This window comes from Doryrhamphus excisus, chromosome 11, assembly GCF_030265055.1.
Source record: "Doryrhamphus excisus isolate RoL2022-K1 chromosome 11, RoL_Dexc_1.0, whole genome shotgun sequence".
Lineage (NCBI taxonomy): Eukaryota > Metazoa > Chordata > Actinopteri > Syngnathiformes > Syngnathidae > Doryrhamphus > Doryrhamphus excisus.
In genome coordinates, this window is record NC_080476.1 from 8,398,009 (window position 1) to 8,422,081 (window position 24,073).

Sequence of the window (24,073 nt, forward strand, 5' to 3'; positions counted from 1 at the left end):
GAAATAGGAGTAGATGCCTGTATCATATTTTTTTGGCTGCTCAACATTGTGAGAACTCTGGTTTCTTAAAATCATCGCCCCCCCCCCCACATCTCCCTAGATCACGTGCGCCTGTGTGAGTGACAGGAAAAAAGCTCGATCTTATTTGAAGGGAAGTTGCTTGGCGCCACTTGTTGTTTTGCACATATATATCTCCAGATCTTGAATATAATGTCTTATATTCAGGTCAATGCAGTAATTCTGTTTGTAGTTTACTATCATACTGTGTGTTGTGTCTAAAATTTTGATCTTCTCACGTCACCACAATATTAAACACTCCGGGTGCTACACAAGCCGCAATTGTATTTTTATGTGCTCATTGGTAGTGTAGTGTTTCACATCGCTAACTTACTATATCTCCATGTCCCATTCACAATCACCCTATGATTGACTGGTGACCATAGTGCATCTTTCACCCTCAGTTAGCTGGGATAGACTCCACCCCTGAAGAGGACAAGCTCTACAGAAAACTGATAGACATGTTATTAAATGAGTTGTTACTTAATATCTCTCTGAGAGTCAATCAGACTGTGTATGCTACGTGTTAAGTATTTTTTTTTTGTGGTCATCAATCATAAGGCTTACATCCCTCACATGATTCCCCGATGCGCCCCCCTCCACCCCCCGCTGCTGCGGCAGCTCCTCTGATATTTGCTTTGCAAATTCTAGTCCCAACGACAGCACATTGCATTTCATGAGAGTGAGGGAGAATTATTCACAGGGCCGCGCTGATTTCCTGTCCACCTGAATCGGGTTACAGGAGCAAGCCGGCACATTCCTTCATCGTCTTGCATCTCTGTGTAGTTGAATTGTATTTTGCATCTCAGATCTGTTGCTGAGTACAGTATATCGATATTGCTTGTCTGAAATGTTGATTGTCTACCGGGTGTGCTCAGACACTTGTTTAAAAGCTATTCTGCTCCTAAGTGAGCCCCCCCCCCCCCCCCCCCCCCCCTTAAACGAGAGCATTCTTAACAGTGAAGCAAATTCCTGCAATGCTGAGAGTGTGAGCATGTAGTATTGTTGTATTTTTAGCTGGCAGTATAACAATCGGCGTTCCTTTTTTGTTGAACTGCATGTTTTCTTCCCAACAGTCATGCTCCATGTATATTTTCAGCTCACAACAAGGGCTGTGTTTGTTGTTTTTGCTCATGTCAGCCCTAATCTGGCACAAATACAGGATTTTACCAGTGCAGTGGCACCTTTAACACTCCTGTCATCTGATTCACCAGACAACTGTCATCATAGATGCTTCCTATGACATTTTTGGAGATGTGTTAGTAATTTTGATGATAACAGTTAAAAAATAAGGTCAGAACTAAGAGTGTTTATAACACAACAACCTTGTGAAAAAGGGATTTTTTTTTTAAGTCTACTAAAACATCTACTTAGCGGTACCTTGGTTTTAGAACACACCAGTTTTTGTATGATTGTAGCAACATGTAGCAAAAATGTAGCAACATTTTTTGCTGAAATTTTGCCTTGGTTCTTGTACACTGTCTTGGTTGTCGTACAATATCGTTCATAACAATTACATAACAATCGTATTTTATGTTTTGGCGTGTTGAATTATCCATCCTTTTTCTATACCGCTTATCCACACTAGGGTTGCGGGCATGCTGGAGCCTACACCCTGGACTGGACGCCAGCCAATCACAGGGAACATACAGACAAACAACCATTCATGCAGTTTTAAAAACAATGTAGTTGGCGCATGTTTATTCAGCCATCTTGGATCACATATCCAACACCAAAACTCGGAATGTCCAATATTACAGCGTCCTGGAAGGCTCATTCATTTGGCTAACTCAAATGAGGATGTTGCACAAAGTAGTCAATTTCCCCAGACTTGAGTGCCCTAAAAAAGAATCGGTCTTGTCATGTTTAAATTAATACACAATTGTGTTCCTATCATGTATTTTTTACAAAACGTGCCTGTTAGCTCAAGGTCCACCCAGAAGTTATCCTCCCCTAGCTCTGTCGCCCCTCTATGACATCATCACTGGTTGACTGTGTAGTTTTTTTGCTAACTAACACAGTTAGTGCCACATGGCTCTTCTGTTTTTATCGAGTACGGCTGCAAAATAACCAACAGTGACACAAAATAAAGATAAATACGGTAAAAAATACTGTCAAATTTAAGAAGCAGGTGTTGTCAGTGTGGCTCTCGCTTCATTTTGTCAACGAGTCTTCAGTCAAGGAAATAGTGAGCTTCCATCCATCCATTTTCTATGCCGCTTGTCCTCACTAGGGTCATGAGGGTAAAAATTAGGTTGTTTATTTTATCCCGTTAATTCATAATTTATTATTATTTATGGGTGTCTGGAATGGATTAATTGGATTTGCATTGTTTCCTATGGGAATTTCAGAGCCCATGTAATGAATTGAAATGAAAAATGAGGTCCCACTGTGTGTCCGTAACATTTTTTTCCCCCCGTTTGTTCTTAGGAGGGTTCTTAAGAAAACCTTAATGTGGGATTTATGGATTCTTCAATTGTGCATTATTGTTATGGCATGTACAAAACTCAACAGTTTGCCATCTGGTCCTTATTTGCATGGGTAAGAAAATAAATCCAAATAAAGCGGAGTCTTGTGAAAACATGAGAAATAGGCAGAAGGGATGCTAGGCCAGTAGTTAGTGATACCACTTTTTTTTTCAGTAAAAAAAAAAAAAAAAGTAGCATGCAAGTCTAACCTCTAAATCGCAAGCCTTCTTGGATACTCACCGCCTGCGTATTGCTGCATTTTTCATCAAGCAATGCATTATTCACAGAGGAATTAGGCAAAATGATGAAAAATGTAACGTTAACAAGAGTGGAAATCCTGAATCTGCGTCATTATCCGTGCCGCAAATTTTAATAGCTTGTTGCCTGGCATGTTCAAAGAAGGGGTGACAATTGGAGTAGTCATCTTTTGTGTAATCCTACTAACTAACAAAAAACAAGAGATATTACTATAGAGTGGTGATAAAGAGAAGAATAAAATAAGGTAATGAATTGTGTTACTTCTAATTTACTTTGCTGAATAGAATTTGGGTGTATGGTACATGGTTACTCTTCATTCAGCTGGGTATTTGGACTCTCTTTAAGCCACTATCTCTTTTAAATTAGCATAGCAGCTGCTGAGCATGAAAAGCAAATCATATTTGAAATTAAGATACCTCACACAAAGGCAGCAGCCAATATGCAAAGAGAGATGGATGATTGGATGGCATGGAGGAGGAGACTGTTGGAATTAATCGTGGACCAGAGTTGACATAGTGTTTGTGTGTGTGTGTGTGTGTGTGTAGTGTGTTAGTCAGTGACTTGTGCATGTATAGTGGCGAAGTAGAAGGTTAAAGATATTGTGTGGCATTGCGAATTGTGTCGCTTCCTCTCTATCATAGCCCAGCAAGGTCACATCCACAGACTGAATGTGGTGGCCCTGGCCTTTTCCCTCTCCTGGCTCTGGCAGAGGAATGGGGCCCGCGGACCACTGCTGCTTCTAATCAGGGCTGACGCGTGACTCAATTGCATGCCAGCTGCACAGCCAAACAGGGATTATGTCCCTGGATGGTGAAGACACAAAAAAAAGGTCACCGTTGAGATCTTTGTCTCTCTACACCTTGGGCTAGTTCAGGATGTGTACTTTATTTCTAAGGGGCGTTGCTGCAATAAAATAGTCCCATCTACAAAATGAAACACATAGCCAGGAGCCCTGAAGTCAGAGCTGTGACACCCGCAGCGTGCGCTAGGTTACGTCGCAATCTGGGTCATTATGCCACTTGTTTTCCGGAGTGGCTCCGAGCGGCTACTGTTTTGTACAGGCCTCGTCTGATATCACCATATATCCGCGGACTAGACGCTGAAATTGCCCGTTATTTTCACCACAGGTGTTCCAGTAGGCGGAATGGAGCGAGGTCTGTAATTTTCTGTTAGCTCGATCCTACTCAGGATTCAGCCAAAGTTGGCACATTGCGGCCTGTCAGACAGGGAGACGCGATGATGGCAATGTTGCTGAAAAGCTCCAGTGTTAGTCACTGAATTTAGGCTCGGCAAACACCATCAGACTTCTGATTTGTACCAGGCATTATAAAGAACATATTGTGAGATTGAAATGGATGTTTTGGCCTGTGCATGAATTATTAAGGAGCAATAATATTCTGCTTAACTAAAGGTATGCTGTGTTATTTCGGTACATCTGACAGCCCAGGAAGTAGAATGAGGAAGAAGGGTAACCTGAACCTTCCCATATCATCAAGCCTGGTTTCAGCTCGCATGTAAATTGCTGCACTTCCATCGTCCTGCTGTTCAGGAAACTGGAATATTCGATGCCAGTGTGACTGCTCTAGTGAAAGCTGATTGGCTGTAACAGAAACACATGTAGTCTCCCACCAGGAGCAGATGCAGCTACGGGGCCAAGTCTAACACCTGGTACTAGGGTGTCCCTGCTAGTTTACTGGCTGATTTGTTTGCCCTTTTCTTGCACCTGCCTTTCTTCTTGCTGGTTAGACTCTGTTTACATACTTGCTAGCATCAGTGCACTCGTGGGCGTGCTGCTCCGAGAGTGAGGTGCGGTCAGGGGCATTGTGGGTGTGTTCGTCTTGCAGCCATTGTCTGACAAAGGTATTACATTTCTAAATCAAGATAAAGAGGAAATTTGAATACAGTATTATGCAATATACATATAATTATGTGCATTTACTGGTTTATTTATTTTGAAATATCGTTATAAACAAAGACCCTAAAACCTAATTCAGTTTTCTCATTTTGTATTTATGTAATTAATTAAAAAAAATGTCTATATTTATGAAAATCATACAGCCCAACTTTTCCATTCTAATGTATTTGAAATGGTAAAATGTAGCAGTTGGCAAAGTGATGCCCATGCTTGTGAAATCGTACCATTCCATACAATTTCCTACTAAATTCCCATGAGAACACAAGTCATCAATCCTGGTTCAGTTCAGCGAGCATCGGGCCAATTCCTGCATCTCCTGTTGACAGCTCTGCCTCCATATTGTCAAGTCTGGATGCCCTTCTTCCACATTTCAAGACAAGATAAGCAAATGCAATTCACTTAAATACGAAAATACTAAATGCATCCCTTCATTAGGCGAAGTAGCATATTGTCATCGCTTACATCCAGACATAAAATCTGTGGACATGCCAACAAGTGTTAATGTTGCGTGTTCTCCGAAGGTCACATGCTGTTACAGTGACACTGTTTGGACTAAAGGTGCCCCCCCCCCATTTCCTTACAGGCTGTTAAAGAGGCCCTTTTCATCCGCATTTGAACATCTTAGAGACTATTATCATACTTGTAGTAAATATCAAGAGACATTTAAGGGTGAAACAGAGTTAAAACACACCACAGAATGAAAGACAATATTGTACTACTTCTAAGTAAGTCAAACAATGCGGGGAAGACTGACATTAATAATTAATTTATGCAGTAATTGCAATTATTAATTTGATTGCACTTCCAGACCAATGGATTATTAAATACACTGTACCTAATAATGAACTTCAACTCATTCAGTCACTGCCATTTTTCAAAAGCACCATTTTTGGTGATTGGTATATTGTGTCTAGGGCTATATATACATACATGGTGTATATACCAAAATAAATATTAGACTCTCTTCTTTCATCTTTCTACCATTTTCTGTTCTTTAATAATCAGCAGTAGAACATAGGCAAGTTTCAGGAAAATACCAGTTCTCAACCAAAATAGGGACAAAAAATTATTTCTGTGAAAAGATACATTTCCAGCATAACTTTGACTTTGACACAAATGCCATCATATATTTAGCCACAATGTATAATCAAGGCCTCTAACATGTAATGTCCCTCTGATGGATTCGTTCCTGATCCTATCCATCTTGGTCACTCCCAATGAGAACCTCAGCATCCTTATCTCTGCTACCTCCAGTTCTACTTCCTGTCTTTTCCTCAGTGGCGCTGTCTCTAAAACAACATGGCTGGTCTCACCCCAGTTTTGCATACCTTTCCTTTCATTTTAGCTGAAACTCTTCAATCACACATCACCCCTGGAAAAAAAAATCAAGTAGATGGATAGATGGATTGATTTGAAATGCTTTCCTTCATTAGGTCTAACTGATTTAAAACAGGACCATTGTGTTTTATACTGATAGAGACAAATTAAAAAATGTAATCCAAGCTAACCCTGCATACGCAGCTGAAAAGCAAAACATCGACTGTGTGTGTCCACTAAAATCCTAAATTCCACATTTCTGTTGGTGCTGAACCCATACAATATTTATAGTAAGATTGTGTTTCTAAATAAATCCCCTTTAGTCCCTTTTTAAAGCAAGCCTATATAAAACAAGCACACCTTATTAAATTTAACATATGTGACTTGGCAGTTAATGAAAGCACGTTAAAGCTTCCAGCTGCCTTCAGGTTGCACCATTCTATCATGTGTGGCGTCACGTTCCCTCTCAGCTTCATCCATCGTTGTTATTGTGTGACAGCTTGAGGAAAGGAAGCCGGAAAAAACCTGCACCGTGAACCAAAATGTGCTCCGGCAGCATTATCAGTGCCCGTAGAGACATAAAACACAATATTACCTGCCCGGCATATACATTATGCAGTTACAGGACTCAGAAGGCGGCGAGAAAACAGGGCTCAAATCTACTACACAGCAAGAAATAGATAGATAGATGCAGTAACCACTGTTTGCTCTAGTTTTTGGCTGTCTGTCTGTCTGTCACTGTGTGTTGTTCATAGTGAATGGAGGCCAGATTTGTGAGCAACTAATTACTATTAGATTCGATTAGATTGACCTTAATTTGTCCCTCAGTCCGGAAATTTACATTACATTTTTTTTTTTAGATTGTTACTATTAATTACCATTCCATGTGTCGCACCGATATCTGACATACCAACATTATGTAGCACTACTTCATTACCGATACTGATATTAGCAACAGCTCCTTTCTCTCTGGCACAATCATCCAAAGTAACAAAGCAAACAGTCAAATATGAAACTCACAATCAGTGAAATTATAAACTAGCCTCTTTCAGACCGCCTCTGGTTGCTTATTATTTTGCTGCAGGCATGCTGTGTGTGACTCAGGGTGATTTTTTTTTCCCGAGGTGTGATATTAGAATATAATAAATATTCAAGAAAGAGGCCTTGCTCCCCCTTTGCAAATTGAGTATTTACAATCCGAGGGCGGATATACTGCGCAAATAAGCTTGTTGCAGTGTGGAACACGACGTCATCACTCATGCGATGTCTACTGTACATTGGCAAAAGAAACAATACCGATGTCTCATTTTCATGGTATTGTCTGATATCGTCTTACATTCCTACTTATGAATTCCATCTTCTCAGGCTTGCTTAGACAGCCAGGCACAAAAGAGGAACTGAAGGTAAAAGGTGTTTTGTTTTTTTTAGGATTGTCTTCCTTGGTTTAGACGGGAGAGGTCATAGACACACAAGTGATGATGATTGGCTAAAGGTAGAGTGTAATTTCCAGAGTTTAAGTAGTTGGATATTCGCACCGCAGCCACACAAAAGAAGTGGATGCAACAATCTGTCATGTTAAAACATTTTCAGGATGGAAGTACAGGTACTACTTTAACGTCACTGAACATAGATGTGGAGAGTACATGATGTGTTTGACTGCTACTACAAAGTTTTTACGTATTTTCAGGTTTTGCAAAAAAGTACTTAATCTCCCTTGTCACTAATTATATTTATGAACGAGTAAGTCTTTTACTAATTCAATTACTTTTGATTCAGTTACTTGACTTTAGCCGTGTGCTAAAACACAAGGAAGGCAAGTAAATGCACCTTGACAGACTCGGTCAGATAAAAGCCTTTATCTATGTCACATGACACAACATACAGCAGCAAGTGACAGCTAACTTTGAAACAATAAATAAATAATAAATACCCCGACTACAGCCAGGCCAGTAGATTTGGATTTACATCAGATCGGTGGTGCTTCCGAGGTCTCTTGCTATCTGTATTGCATATCTTTCAATGAATCTTTGGCTTTTATTCCAGACACCTCTGTCACAGGCACAGGCATTCATCTCTCCCTAATATCCACACAGCTCTCCCAGGGGAGCAATGGCAGCATGATGTAGTATGCAGCTATGTAAAGGTACGTTTACATGACAACAATGTTCTAAAAAAAAAAAAAAGGACAGTTGCTTTTGTATCACGTACAGATGACAGTATTGTCAAACAGCAGTGTCATTTTCACTCCACACCAGTAGTTGGCAATGTCATTGCACATAGACCTACCAACTGCTTGTTCCAGTGCTCTTTCTGTTGGTGTATGGGTTTAGAATTTGATGTATGGTATATTTCCCTGAGGTATTTCCTCCTCCATGTTGTTGAAGTGCACTAGAAAGGCTGAGGTTGCAGCAGATAGCAATGTTGTTCCTTCTTTCTAAATTAGGTTTTATTGAGCAGGGATTCAATTGAAAAACTATGTACACAGTCGTCTCTCATTCCAGATCGGATAAATTCATTTAGTAGGGGTAAGGGTCATTGTTAATACATGCAATTAGAGCTGCAACGACGATTAATCAATCATCAGATTAATCGATTATTCAATTAATCAACAACTTTTTTGTAATCGAATAATCATTTGGGCTGCACGGCGGAACGAATGTTTAGCGCGCAGACCTCACAGCTAGAAGACCAGGGTTCAATTCCACCCTCGGCCATCTCTGTGTAGAGTTCGCATGTTCTCCCTGTGCATGCGTGGATTTTCTCCGGGTACTCCGGTTTCCTCCCACATTCCAAAAACATGCTAGGTTAATTGGCGACTCCAAATTGTCCATAGGTATGAATGTCAAGTCAAGTCAAGTCAAGTTTATTTATATAGCCCTTAATCACAAAAGAGCCTCAAAGGGCTTAACAAGCAGGCAACAGTAGATGATGTGAGTGTGAATGGTTGTTTGTCTAGATGTGCCCTGTGATTGGCTGGCCACCAGTCCAAGGTGTACTCCGCCTCTCGCCCAAAGACAGCTGGGGATAGGCTCCAGCACCCCACCACCCTCATGAGGAAAAGCGGTAGAAAATGAATGAATAAATGAATGAATGAATGATTATGTTGATAAAAATGTAGTGTTAATATCCTTCTCAAAATGTGACTTTTTTGATTTCCTTAGTCATCCAAAGACCTATAATCTTTGTGTTCTGATATTTTGCGATGTCCCAATCTGATCTTCAGGATGTGCCGAAGATCATTTTGAAGATTGGATAATATCGGCTTGCCCCACGAAATCTGGCTGACCGGTTGCCATATCATGTTCGTAATAAACGGCCACACACTAGCATGCTAGGTGTGTTAATGTGCAACAAAGCTGATTGCCACTCGACCATGCAGACATGTCCGCAGTGAAGTTAGTTTCACTATGGACGTTGGATATTAGGTGCCGAAGCTACAGCGGTATTTCCCCGTCACTGTGCCTGGACTGCTGTGTCATGGTGCGGTGAGCTTGCATGGGAAGCTGGTTGTTAATACGGTAGACCGTCAATAAATTACTATCACGTTGAAGAGACTAGTTGTTTAAAAAAGTAATAGATTCTAAATTGCCACAAATGGATAACTATGTCAAATGATGACTCATACCCTAAAAGTAGTTTGCATGCCTGCCTTTTTTCCGATTTCATCTTTTTTTCATTGATTAATCTTAAAAATAATTGACCAATTAATCGGTTATTCAAATATATCATAGCTAGAGCATAGAAAACATGTTTATGACTTTTAAAATACGTTTTTCGCCATTGTTAGAGCCCTGTTGACATGAACTAACACCCCTATAGTCACTATAGTCCTGTTCTCTGGTTACACCACATTGCTAATGCACAGGCTACGGGATCACTGCAGGGACACAACAGACGGCCACTGATGTAAATATAAATATTCACCAAGCAGCGGTCAATTCAGATTCACTGATTTACTTTTTAATGTCATTGGCTGAAGCAGAAAGATACACTTCTGGAGTGGCCACGCCCAGAAAGGTAGACATCCTTTTTCTTCATGGCTTCTTTCAAAATGTCTCCGTCTGTCTTACTTCCAAGAATACTTATACTGTCCCTGCCCACCTCAGGTCAAAAAGGTAGTCTTTGATGTCTCCATCCGGCTTGGTGTTACCATAGCAACTCATTCTGTTCTGGTTTGCTGTGGTCTTTTTCCACTCGTAAATACTGCTTAGCATCCTTGTGTGACTTTGACAGTATAGTGGGATTGTGTGTAATATCTATCTGATACTGAATATATGTAGTTGCATCCTATTATAATCAATATACAGTGGAACTTTGGTTAGTGTACACAACGGTTAGCCTGTTTTTTGGTAAAAAATGTATGCCAAAATTTTGCCTTGGTTTGCACACATTTTCCGGTTAGTGTACAATATGGCGCGTGTCTTGTCATTATACATACACTGCGTGGGTCCAACAGTGTTCTTAATGAATTTTTAATACCAAATGGCCTTTTTAGCTCCCTATTAGCGTCCTAACACATGGACACAGGAGCCGGAAGTCAGCTCTGTCGCTTGTCTATAGTGTTATCAGTGGCTGACTCTGTACTTCTTTGCTCAGACATAAGTATTAGTTACATATAGATGATTGTTTTTTTAGCTGTTACATGATAACAGTAGCAGTAAATAATTGCGCAAACAGATCAGCTTTTAGTGCTTTCCAGGTTCCAGATTCTTGTTTTCAGTCAAAAGCTGTGGTAATCCTCCTTAAGACAAGAGGTTAAAGGTGCCAAGTCCCCCCCCTCTTCCTTCCTTCTTTCACCTGTCACTTTAAGGTGGATGGCAGTTTCACACGGATGCAATTGATCATTGAGTGGCACACCAGTCTGGGTTTGAATCAAGAGATTTTAACAGCTGCCTGGCCATCCATCCGTCACGCTGATCTCCACTGTGCCCGACGCGGGCCTGTCACACAAAGATGGCCGAGTGACGGCGGCGCAGGAGATGTGTCGTAAATAGTGCAGCGGCCATTTATTTCCACCCTTCCTCCTGTCTGCAGGCATCAGTCACGGGGAACAGATTCCTGCTAATTCATTATTGTATATGCATCACAAGTCTCATCTAAGCAAACTCAATCTTATCCTTGCCTGAGGCGGCTTTGTCTATAAAGTCTCCAGCATCTTACCTGCGTCAGGAGGCTGCACGTCAGCATCCGTGTCAACTCTCAATGGGTCCATGTGGAGTGGGTAGCACAGGTTGTGGAAATTGAACTCAAGTCTTTGTGGTGCCCTCTGAAGTGCATGCACACATAACTGTGTGTGTCTGTGTGTACATGTGTGAAGGAAGGCAGAGGCAGCGAGGACGCTCGCTCGCGCCCACTCCCGGTTTTGTCTGGTGGCATTCTCCTCAGGATGAGATGTGACAGCGCTGGATGATCTAATTGTGTATGTCATAGCATAGCCGCTTATTAACTGGGATTTCAAGGGCAAACATTCCCATCACTAGCGGTATACTCCATGAAAGGGAAAGAAAGCTTAAGCAAGCGTGTTGCCCAAATGATGGATCACATGCATGCACAGGAGGAACCGCTTGTCTCCCCTCATTTTTCCCTGTACACATTTTAGGAATATTTTTGAGGATGTTCTTTATGGAACATGGATTGATGCAGATTATTCTTCTGGAGGATGACATCGCAGCAGTAATTTTAGTCCTCTTTTTGAGTTGAGTGGGAAGGAAGTGTCACACGTAGTCAAACTCAGCTGAGCTTGCGTTCAACATGGGTACATTTTACACCATTTGCATGCTGGCAATTGTGAAGAGGCACTTTCCAATAAGTACAAGTTGATCTTTGCTACACATCCCTACTGTGTATGTTTTTAGAGTTTTAATTCAGTACAGTTGTATAATTCCAGCTCTAAAACGCTCCCTTCAGGTTTAAATTGACATCATCTCTTCTCAAAGAAACTCAACCCCTATGGGCTTTTCCTAGTGGCATTAAGTAGGCGGTTTAGGATTTTTGTCAAACAATTTTCTACAAAAGAGAGAAAATCGGGGGTTAGTTTATTCTTGATGCATGATATTAAACCTAATGTACCCAAAAGGCAATCTGCATCATGACCATCATGAGCAAGGATGTTGCATTATTTATTAATTCATTCATTCATTTTCTAACGCGTATCCTCACAAGGGTCGCGGGGGTGCTGGAGCCTATCCCAGATGTCTTCAGGCGAGCGATACAACCTGGATTTGTCACCAGCCAATCATATAGACAAACAACCATTCACACTCACATTCATACCTATGGACAATTTGGAGTCACCAATTAACCTAGCATGTTTTTGGAATGTGGGAGAAAACCGAAGCATGCACGGGGAGAACATGCAAACTCCACACAGAGATGGCTGAGGGTGGAATCGAACTCGGGTCTTATAGCTGTGTGGCCTGTGCAATAACCATTTATCTGCTGTGCAGCCGATGTTGCATTAATTGTTCTTTTTTATTTTTAAGAGCAGAGTTGTATTTAGCATATTGGTTTTCCCAAGAAGAGATCTGACGGACACACTTTTCTAAGTCCTGCCTGCATCATCAGGCAGTGACTAAAACTCGGAGGTGGCTAAGCTAATACCTGCGCATGAGTCACGCCCACGCAGGGGCGTGTACTCCTTCCTGATTGGATCAGTGTGTAATTATTTGTTGGCATTCAATTGGTCCCAGCTTGTGTCAGTCATGAGTGCATGGGTGTATAGTACTGTGCAGGCGTGCAGTGGGCGTGATAAGGTTGCCAGGCAACCTGTCTGTGCAAAAGTGCAAATGAAAACGGTGCTCTAGACAAAGCAATCATGGAACAATTCCACATTATCTAGTACATTATCTAATTCTAGCAACTCTAACAAAATTCAACAGCTTGGACAGCATTTTTTTAAACACTCCATTTATAGAAAACCACTTCATGTGCAGACAAGTTTGTGTTGTTTCACAGGTATTGTTGAAGGTTTTTAAACAAAATAACATTGGAGCATTCATTCATTCATTCATTCATTCAGTTTCTACCCCTTATCCTCACGAGGGTCGCAAGGGGTGCTGGAGCCCAGCCAATCACAGGGCACATATAGACAAACAACCATTCACACTCACCTTCATACCTATGGACATTGACAGGTAAATTCTGTCGCTTCTTTAAAAAAATGATGGCCAACACAGAAAGCTTTCTAGATCTTCCAGAATCTGCACATATTCCATCTGTATTGGTTTTCCAAAATGTATTATTTATCCCACCCACGGCCTGCCTCTGGCATGCTCACTAGCTGTGAGCAGCTGATAGCTTGTACAGCTTGTACTCAGGCATGCCCATATAAGAAAGCGTCACTGTTTCACTGTTCACTGAAAAAACTGTCTGAAACCGTGCGTATACACCCTAAATGTCACTCAGGGCTCACTTCCAAATGTGCAAACCTAAACTTTGTTTACGTTCAACACGAGGATACAATATTCCAACTACATTTAGACATAAAGCATTTAGAGGTCAGAAAAGTGGAAAAAGCATAATAGGTCCCCGTCTAAAATCAATGCATAAATTACTTATGTCCTATATTCTTTATTGTCCTTTATTTTATGAGCTGTGCTATGATTTAAATACACTACTTTTTAAAATTTACCTGGCATTTTAGGTGTATTTGTAAGTATTGGTATCGGCTAGAGATCGCTGATACCTGCTGTATATTTTACTCAGTGTCGAATCAGAAAAGAAATCAATGGTATCACACATGAATAATGATGAGGGCACACGCACCAAGCACAAAACCACGAGACATGAACGCAACCACAAATTATTCTTACCACTGTATGAACCGCAGGGTTGAAAGTGTGAGGTTTATATATTGACAGTAATTATAAATTATAAATGACTTTTTGATGATGGCGAGATGGAATTCAATAGTGTTGTTCACCTTGTTTAGCAAATTGCTGGCACCATGACAAGTTTGTTATGTGTAATATTGCATAAAAACTGAAGCAAAAATGTTTTGCAAAAACTGAATCATACGGAAACTGGGGCTTACAAAGGTTACCAAGTTTTGACTGTATGTAGTACGTAATTATCGATGCATGTCTGCTAGGCACCGTGAAGTTGTAGTAATGTTGGTTGTAGTAATGTTGGTTGTACTACTCAGTTGATGTTACACTTGCTGTACTGTTGTTTGCAATGAAATTACCAGCGCCAGCTGGCTTGCAAAGCTCCTCATTGCAACTTTGGTTCTCTTGCTGCTAAGTTAATAGCTGTTAATAAATAGAGACTTTTCTTTTCCACTTTTGCATAATCATTATTAAAGTAAAGAATACATTTGTTATTACATTTTTCAGAAATAACAATCAATGGTAGCTTTGCAATGAGCATGGAAGATTCATTTGTATTGCTTTGTAGCCTTTGTATCTTGTATGCTTTTAGTATTAGTGCTATGAAAGGTATGGTCCCTGACAGATGAATTTCAATAGCTACAAAAAATAATGGCAATGAAAGAAAAGAGTGCAACCGTGGTGCACCCAAGGGGAGTGGGGGATGACTCTGAGTCTGAGATGTGGCACTGTGGCAGCCTCACAGAGGGGAAACTAGTTTGACATAGCATCTCCTCTGGTGCCACCTCGGGCCAAGCTTTTATGTTTTTTTTTGCCCCACTGGTTGTGAGGAAAGTAATCCATCTATCTATTTCATCTAGTGATTCATACTATACAGTGTACGTGTATGTATGTATGTATATACGTATATAGGTGTATATATATATATATATATATATATATATATATATATATATATATATATATATATACATATACATATATATATATATATATATATATATATATATATATATATATATATATATATACATATATATATATATATATATATATATATATATATATATATATATATATATATATATATACATATACATATATATATATATATATATATATATATATATATATATATATACATATATATATATATATATATATATATATATATATATATATATATATATATATATATATATATATATATATATATATATGTACGTGTATAGTGGTGTGAAAAAGTGATTTCCCCCTCCCTGATTTCTTTTTTTGTGAGAAAATGATTGCCCCCTAAACCTAATAACTACTTGGGCCACCCTTAGCCGCAACAACTGCTACCAAGTATTTACGATAACTTGCAATGAGTCTCAACATTGGAAGGTTTTTCCACCATGAAGCGCCTTTTTAAGGTCATACCACAGCATCTCATTAGGATTCTAATTCTCATTAGAATTTGCGTAGGCCACTCCAAAGTTTTCATTTAGTTTTTCCTCTGCCATTTAGAGGTGGACTCCTTGGGACCAGCTTGAGGTCCCAAATTGGTGGCCGGATATTCTCCTTCAGGATTTTTTGGTACACTGTAAACCCGAATATGTTAGCAGAACTAAAAAAAAAAGTGAGGCAATCAATTGCCACATTTTTTTTTTAGTTCGTAAACTCAAACATTTGAGTATATCAGAGCTTTAATGTTTGGAGTTGATATTAGATATACTTTTTAAATTTTGGGGTGAAGAGAGAAATAGCTTTGTTTTTCGCATTCTCTCTGTCATGCATTCTCCATTCTTTAATTTTCGTTCTCATTTCAACTCTTTCCATAGGAAGAAGGTGTGCATGTGTAACCTACACAGTACAAATCTATCTGATGCAATGGATTTATTCTTAATTGATTCTTGATTTGATTTATTCATGTTTAATAGATACTTTTTTTTTTACAAGTAACTACGAATTCTTTTAAGTAGGTTACACAAATCTGCAAAAAGTTCATATTAATCAACAATTACAAGTTAAATAAACTGAAAAGACAGCTAATGCAACTGGCAATCAACATTTATAAGTAGAACTTTTAAGAACATTTTAAGTTAACTATACTTAAGTTAACTACACTTAAGTTAACACCAATTAATTAGTTTGAGCATTCCGATTTACAGTGTCTTAAGTTGTATGTAAACTATGTTTTTAAGTTAATCTTACTTAATATAGCCATAGTTCAATTTAATCAAAACATATTAGTTAAAAGTACTCAAAATGGAACAACATTGACGTAATTAAGTTATTGGAACTTTTTTAAAGAACTTTGAGTCGGCATAACTTCATTTATTTAAGTACTTTGAACATTCAGGTTTACAGTGTAGACAGGTAGAATGGTAAAACCTTTTAAGACACAAATGAAACAGCTAGCTTAGCAGCAGATGCCGGAGGTGCTGCTCCTCACTATTGCCTGTTCGCCATTATTAGTATCATAACATGCACTTGCTAAATAGGGCGCTCTTTGAACTAAATAGTGAAGACAAATTCTTCTGACACAGAGAGCACAGGGCTGAGTGAATTTTGATGATGGATACGTATGGGCTGAGTTCCTTTCTTAATGAAGCCTTTGTGGCCCAGCCTCATAGCGACCGTCTTAGCTGATAAGGACGGCGATGCTGAGCCACTGATAACAGCAGGTTGACTGTGCATTCAGCACAGATATAGACATACTTGATGACGCCTGCTTGTCTTCTCCAAATCTCTTTTTTTTTTTCAAAGGCAACCACAGTAAAGTGCATCTCTGTTTTTATGGCGCAATGTAGTGAGCAGATGTGCATTGTATTTGCTCCTGTACTACACCTACAGAACATTTGCATTTACTTAATGAGGTAGTGTGTGCACAAGTCTGTTTATGCTTGTAGCAAGTGTTGTGCACTTAGCTACTCAATTACCTGGCTTACTGGTTTGTGAAAATGTCAGCTGTTCCAATGCCCCGTGCCACTTGGAATGTTAGAGTTCCGTCTTTCTTGATGCATATACACACACACACTCGAACTAACTATATGGCCTACATACTTCCAGCACACATTGAGACTTGTTTAAATTTATTCTTATGCTAGCCTGTCGTGTTTTTAGGACTGTGCCCCAGAAATAAACAAGCTGACTGTGGCTGTAATTGGTTGTTATTTTTATGAAGTTAATGTTTTTATTTATCAGCGGTTACATACCCTACACAGGCCACAGCATGAGGCACGTTTGTACAATGTAAACAGACGGGTTGAAACTACAGCTGGGCATAATACATACATTTTACAGTACGTACCACCAGTCAAATGTAGTGTGTTTTGTAAGTACCAACTCCATATTGCGTCACTATGTAACTTCAAATACAGTATTTGGCTTGTACTCACAGGTGACTTGTACCGTACAATAATAGTTCAGCGTAGTATTGTATGATAACTGTGCTGAAATTTTGGCGAACAACTGAAAAACCAAATCAAGTTGTGAAATCAAATATTCAAAAACCACCCAGATTTTACTGGTAAAAATATGAGAATGCAAAATATGACTGACTCTGTTTGTTTGTTGTCATGTTTGTATTTATTATGGTTGTAATTTGCAGTTGTGAAACAAAGATAAGAGTCCTGAGTATTACAAAATGCAACAATATACAAATAATATACAACCATAAATCATACTAAACCATGATAATAAACACATTGTTGAATGAATTGTTTGTTATTATCGTTGTTAACATCGAATGTTGACAGCTCTTGGGGTGGATCATCATTAGATCAACCAGCAGAATATGATCTGATGATGTGAGTTAAATGGTGAAGTGGGTGAAGAAGATGAGAATAATGACAGTTGTGTTCATGATTAAGGCGGGCTATGCCTGACAGCGGCAGTGACTCGGCGGCTGTTGATGAGCATGGTGATTATAACGCTTAAGCTTCCAGCTGAAATAATAAATAAAAAAAATCACAACTTTTGAGAGCATGGAGGGGGAGGGGATCCGTAGATAGAAATCACAATAACGTTGATCATGTTTTTTTTTCCCTCTGGTTTGTCAGCCAAACTACATTCATTCTCAATTCACGAGTCGGTAGGATACTGTATTGATGACATCCGTGTAGCCAACCATTTGATTGACATCACTGTAAAAAAAAAAAAAAAAGAGGGGGGGATGCATTTGCAAGAGCTGTTATTGACACCACAATTGTCGTCAAAACCAAAATAACCCTTCTGTCATCTGACAGCCACTTGTGTTTTGACACAAAAAAAATAAACAACATCCTTGGATAATTGAAGTCATGCCACAAAACCCGAGATGACTACATAGCCCGTCATAAAAGATTGAGTTGTATGGATGAGGTGTCCTCTCAACCCTGCAAAAAAAAAAAAGGATTGAGGGAAAGATGGAGGGATGGGGGGGATAACATGTAAGATTCATAAAGCTGGTAGAAGGAGAAAGGGAATGTTCTTTGCAACATGACATACATTTGGAATCAGACGCAGTCATGCACTCGCTGCTTGAAATGCAAGCTACATGTATCTGAGAGTTATCCGTTTGCTGCTAGTTTGCACAGTTTAAAATAAATATCAATACATTTGCAGAACATTGTACTTAATATCCTACGTCTGCTAAAAATACTTTAAAATGCTTTGATTATTATTTTAAGGTTTGACAAGTGGTTAAATATTGGCTGAAGTCCGTGAAATTTCAGCAAACTGACATTCGGACAACTTGCTTTTGTTGTGTTCGTGTTTGGAGTGATTGTGAATGCAACTAGAGAATGAGGAAGTGTTGTTCGGAGGATAAACGTAGAGAAGTGTTTACGAGTTGGAAATACATCAATGATGTTGGAATTGAGCACTGCAGTTGATGTTTTAAGGTAGGAATAATGTTTAAGAAGTTAAAAAAAGTCAGAATACATCTGTGGGGGCGCTACACCTAGTGGTGTGGCTTTCCATGATTTAATTACCATAAATACGTCTTTCTCTTTGGGCTTGTCCCTTCAGGGGTCTCCACAGCAAATCAATCTCCTCCATCCAACCCTGTCTTCTATATCTGTCTCTCTCACACCAACTACCCTCATGTCCTCCTTCACTACATCCATAAACCTCCTCTTTGGTCTTCCTCTACGCCTCCTACCTGGCAGCTCTAAACGCAGCATCCTTTTAACATTATATTCACTATCTCTCCTCTGGACATGTCCCAACCATCTCAGTCTGGCCTCTCTGACTTTATCTCCAAGGCCTCTAACATGTAATGTCCCTCTGATGGATTTGTTCCTGATCCTATCCATCCTGGTCACTCCCAATGAGAACCTGCTTCTTGTCTTTTCATCAGTGGCACTGTCTATAGACCAAACAACATGGCTGGTCTCACCACAGTTTTGTATACCTTTCGTTTTAGCTGAAACTCTTCTGTCACATACCACGCCTGACATTTTTCTCCACCCGTTCCATCCTGCCTGCACACGCTTCTTCACCTCCTTTTCACAATCTCCATTGTTCTGGACCCCAAGTAGTTAAAATTCTTTTCTTCTGTATCTCTTCTCCCTGTAACCTCACTCTTCCACTTGGGTCCCTCTCATTCACACACATATACTCCGTCTTGCTGCGGCTAATCTTTATTCCTCTCCTTTCCAGGGCAAACCTCTACTCTTCTAGCATTTTTTCCTCCTGTTCCCTACTCTCACTACAAATCACAATGTCAGTGTGGTAATATTAAAATTAGTTACTGACACTTTCTAACAGCCCTTATTTTCATGTGCAGTTGGTTTTGAATCAACTTTTGCAAAGAGCAATGTGAACAATGTCTGTTTATTATTACTTGTAGATAGCCTGAAATGACCACTATTTGTTTTCCATTGCAAGCCTCAAACTGCTGTAATTAGGGAAATCAACACAATAAAAGAAAATGAAAAGGCCAACTGCAAATCTCTTAGGTGTCGCCAACAGAATTTGTTCCAAACCAAAACTCTGCAATAATGCTTTTTATAAGCACTTAGTTTGCCATTGTAAGAAGGCTTCAGCTGGGCGCGAGCAAGCTAGCAGCTTGTCGGAGCAACGGCACACAGCTGAGCAGCCTTCTGTGGCTTCATCCTGTGTGCTGCAGGGTGGAGGGCGGGTGCTGTCCTTGTAGCTGAGCTGCATCACCCCAGGCACGAGCACGGCCTGAGTGACAACCCCATGCTGCCTTTCGCCTGCTTATATTTGCATGCATGTCCTATTTATATACGCTACTTTCATTACAGCAGAATTTGTACTGCAGTTTCTTTTATTTTTCCACTCACAGACATAATTGCAAATATATCCATCATGTTTAAACATCAGAATTTCATGATGTCCATGGGCTTCATTGACTGCAACGGATTTTCAAAATGGTGCACGCATTTATAGTGTGTGTTTGGACAAAATGCTATAGCCTTAGGATCTTTAGTATTAAGAATTGTGGTTAAATTTACATTAACAGTCAAATTTTTGGACACATTTCCTCACAGCTGCTATAAATGGGGTGTGAGTTTTACTTGTTATAACATAATACTGTCTCATTGGAATGTGACAAAATGAAATGTCTGTTATATTATATAGATATTATCTATAATTTATACCTTTGTAAGCTTGATAATAGCTTGATAAAGTCTATTGAAAACACTGAAAGCACTTGACGTTGACCTTTGGAAAATGCATGACTCCTTAATGGAATCTAGTGCAAAGTTGCATTCTAAATACCAACCTATATACAAAGATAATAATGTTCATGTTTTGTATAATATTAATATTTATTGTAGTGGTTATTGCTTAAAGTGGCCTACATGTTTGCAGTGGCCTACATAAAAGAGTAGACCCCTGTCATACAATCCTGGTCAAAATTTTAAGAATAATTAAAACATTGCAAAAATTTATATTTTTGTTGGTTTTTAAGGACAACCAGTCCAGGGTGTACCCCGCCTCTCACCTGAAGACAGCTGGGATAGGCTCCAGCATCTATGGGTACTCACATTCAAAAACATGCATGTTAGGTTAATTCAGTGTTTCTCAAATAGTGGGATGATGAACTGTTGTGGGGGGGGACTAATACGCTTGTATGCTCTCCATTTTGTTGCATTTACCCGGTTTCAGTTTCAAGTTCAGTCTGTACAGTAGAGATAAATGAATAGATATTATCAGTTGATGGTGTGAAATCATGTTTCAGAAAATAATTGAGAACCGCTGGGTTAATTGGAGACTCTACATTGTCTATACGTACTATGAATGTGAGTGTGAATGTTTTTTTGTCTATATGTGCCCTGTGATTGGCTGGCCACCAGTCCAAACAGTCAGTTGGGATAGGCTCCAGCGTACCCCTGCACCCTGCAGTGAAACTAAGCAGCATAGATAATGGATGGATGTTCGCTGAAACATACAAGCCCCATACTTGATCGCCTGAACAATATGCTTTTATTGCAGTTTGATTGATCTCACAACAGGCAGAATAATAATAACATAATGATCATAATCATAATAGCATAAGCTACTGTTGTGCCACAGTTTATCCTCAAAAACAACAAAACACACCCGCCACATTAAAAAAAAAACCTCCATCTCATAGGAGTTAATTTTTTATGTAAAAAAGCTCCATCTAATACGTCTAACTAAAAATGTAAGAATATAACCTGAACATATAGTAAGAAAAAGTACTAATTGCACTGCGCTTGTTTTTGTTGAAAATCCGACTAAATTCTCCTGAGAACATGCTCTGTCAAGAACAAGAAAGAATAAGGAAAGGATTAGTGAACGGTATCATCCAGGGTACCTTCTATCTTTGTAGTTATCTCTGTTTATTACAAGACTGCCTGATGAAAACCACTTTGACTTTGAAAAGTAGCTTGATAGATCCTCAGTGTTCCAGTGATACGCTTCACTGCATCCTTCTCAATTATCTGGAACGATATTGCTCTCAAAAGGCACAATCCTGACAATGTTTGGACTTTGAAGCAGAGAAACCTCGTGGTCACGCTTTGTCTCTTTCACATGCAAACATCCATACTAATTAAAGATTATCTACGTTCACAAAAAGTTACATCAGGCCCATGTTTAAAAATATCCAGTAATGCATACGCTTGCACTTTGTGTCCATCTGATAAGTTTGTGTAAGCAGCTATTGTTGGCCTCTTGGGAGAGCAACTTTGCTGCATGCACAGTGTCTCGCTAAGACGCCTGGTTAAATATGAGTAAATTTAGTCAGTGCTGTAGACCTGCAGGCTGGGGGTTTGTTTGCAGAACCAACGGAATGGACGGACCCACTCTCAAACTTGGATGAAGCAATCAATTCCCAGTTGCACTTGATTACTTAAACAATTAGAAAGATGTGTAAATTATTCACTGTGAGACAGTAATCAAAGGAAAAACGTTGTCGCTTTAATGAAATCACCAGCCGAAACAATAGAAAGAGCGGCAAATCATGGTGTAGAAAATGTAATTAGAGCATATTTGATCTTGGAGACAGAAACATTTACGTATGATATATTTAATTCAAAGAAAATACTACGCTCTATGTAGGTCAGCCCTGACTTTGTTCCATATCACTTAATATGGATGATTAAAAGTGTGTGTCATTGTTGTATGTCATTGTTTCCATCAATTATTCATGGTGGGGATGCTTAAAGCTCTCTTCTTGTTTGACATGCACTGCTTTAAAGTTGTGTGCAATGTCTTGGAGGCTGTACCACAATCCAAAGTGTACAATAGAGATGTTGCTGTTAAGTCAATGTTTGCAACTAGCTTAAAGCATACATATACTGTATCTAGCACAGGCAGCTGTTTGAAGACTAAATTCCAATTAACTTCATACATAACTGATGCAGCAATCAGGATAGCTTTAATCACAATCTGGATAACTTTAAGTAAGAAGGAAGATCTGTTGTCAGTCTGTGAGGACTTGGGATGAGCATATGTAGAAACGGCAATCATCTATGAAAGGAAAATTAATTAGCATTTTATTCATGTAGTAGCTAATTAATTGTATTAAATTTATATAGCATTAAATAATGCAATCTTTACTCCAATCAGAAACTGCAATCCAATACAGTTATTGTGGTTCTTTGGTTCCATACCAATTGTACATTGACATTATTAGAGTTTTCTAGACATGAAATAGCACCCCTACAGTCACTTTTACACTTGGATTACCCAATATAGTAGACATAATAAATGAAAATAAGACTCACACATTAGCATTGAGATTCGATTCTTTGCTCGGACATCTCTTTGTGGAGTTTGCATGTTCTCCCTGTGCGTGCATGAGTTTTCTCTGGGTACTCCGGTTTCCTTCCACATTCCAAAAACATGCTAGGTTAATTGGTGACTCCAAATTGTCCATAGGTATGAATGTGAGTGTGAATGGTTGTTTGTCTATATGTGCCCTGTGATTGGCTGGCGACCAGTCCAGGGTGTACCCCGCCTCTCGCCCAAAGACAGCTGGGATAGGCTCCAGCAGGAAATGCCCCTGTTTGTGGGTAAGGAGAGACTCACATTGCTGATGCACTTCAGTCGCTTTATTAACAAGAAAGAAGGAAGGAGACATATGCAGTGAACATTAAAACAGGAGCTGCTGTCGGCCACAACTCATGGTAGTCACTGACACACAATATAAGAACACCAAAACACATTTTGGGCAATAATTTTTGTAGAAATCCGGTGTGTATGAAAACCAAGTTGCCACTGTATAAATCTCTAGATACCTTTCAGATGTTTAACGAGGCAAAAAAGTATTTAAGTCTTATATTCCAGTCAGTACGGTAATTGCTTAGCCGGAGGCTGCGAGCTAAATCTCTTTAGATTTAAATGCGCAGGCGAATGGTAACAAACTACCGTAATTCCTGCCTAGTGATTCTTGTTGAGAAATACGAGCATATCAACACGCTCCCAAAGGTGCCAAAGAAGGATTGGACAACAGATTTTTAGGAATGAAAAAGCCGGTTCTAATCATGGCACAAATATTGTCCCTCCCTGGACCATTTGTATCAATGCATGCAAATCCTCTTTACCCATGCGAGCCTCTGTTTTGGTTTGATTGCACACTGAATAGATTGCTGAATAGGAGCTAAGAGTTTGCAGGTGTGTGGCGAGATCACTTTCACTTAAGACCTTGACGAGCTCTCACGCCTCGGCTTATGTCATTACCAAGTGTGCTCTTCTGCTCGTTTCACATCTATAGGCGCATTGTAATTGCTTTCATAGTCTTGCAGGCTCTATTTAAAGGACGGCGGCGT

The 24,073-nt window shown here is 39.4% G+C and overlaps 1 protein-coding gene across 1 annotated transcript in view; it reads left to right on the top strand.

The window, feature by feature from the left end:
• The window catches only part of nrxn2a (neurexin 2a), a 166,647-nt gene that overhangs the window by 10,942 nt on the left and 131,632 nt on the right, over positions 1-24,073 (top strand). The gene's annotated exons all lie outside the window — the stretch shown is intronic.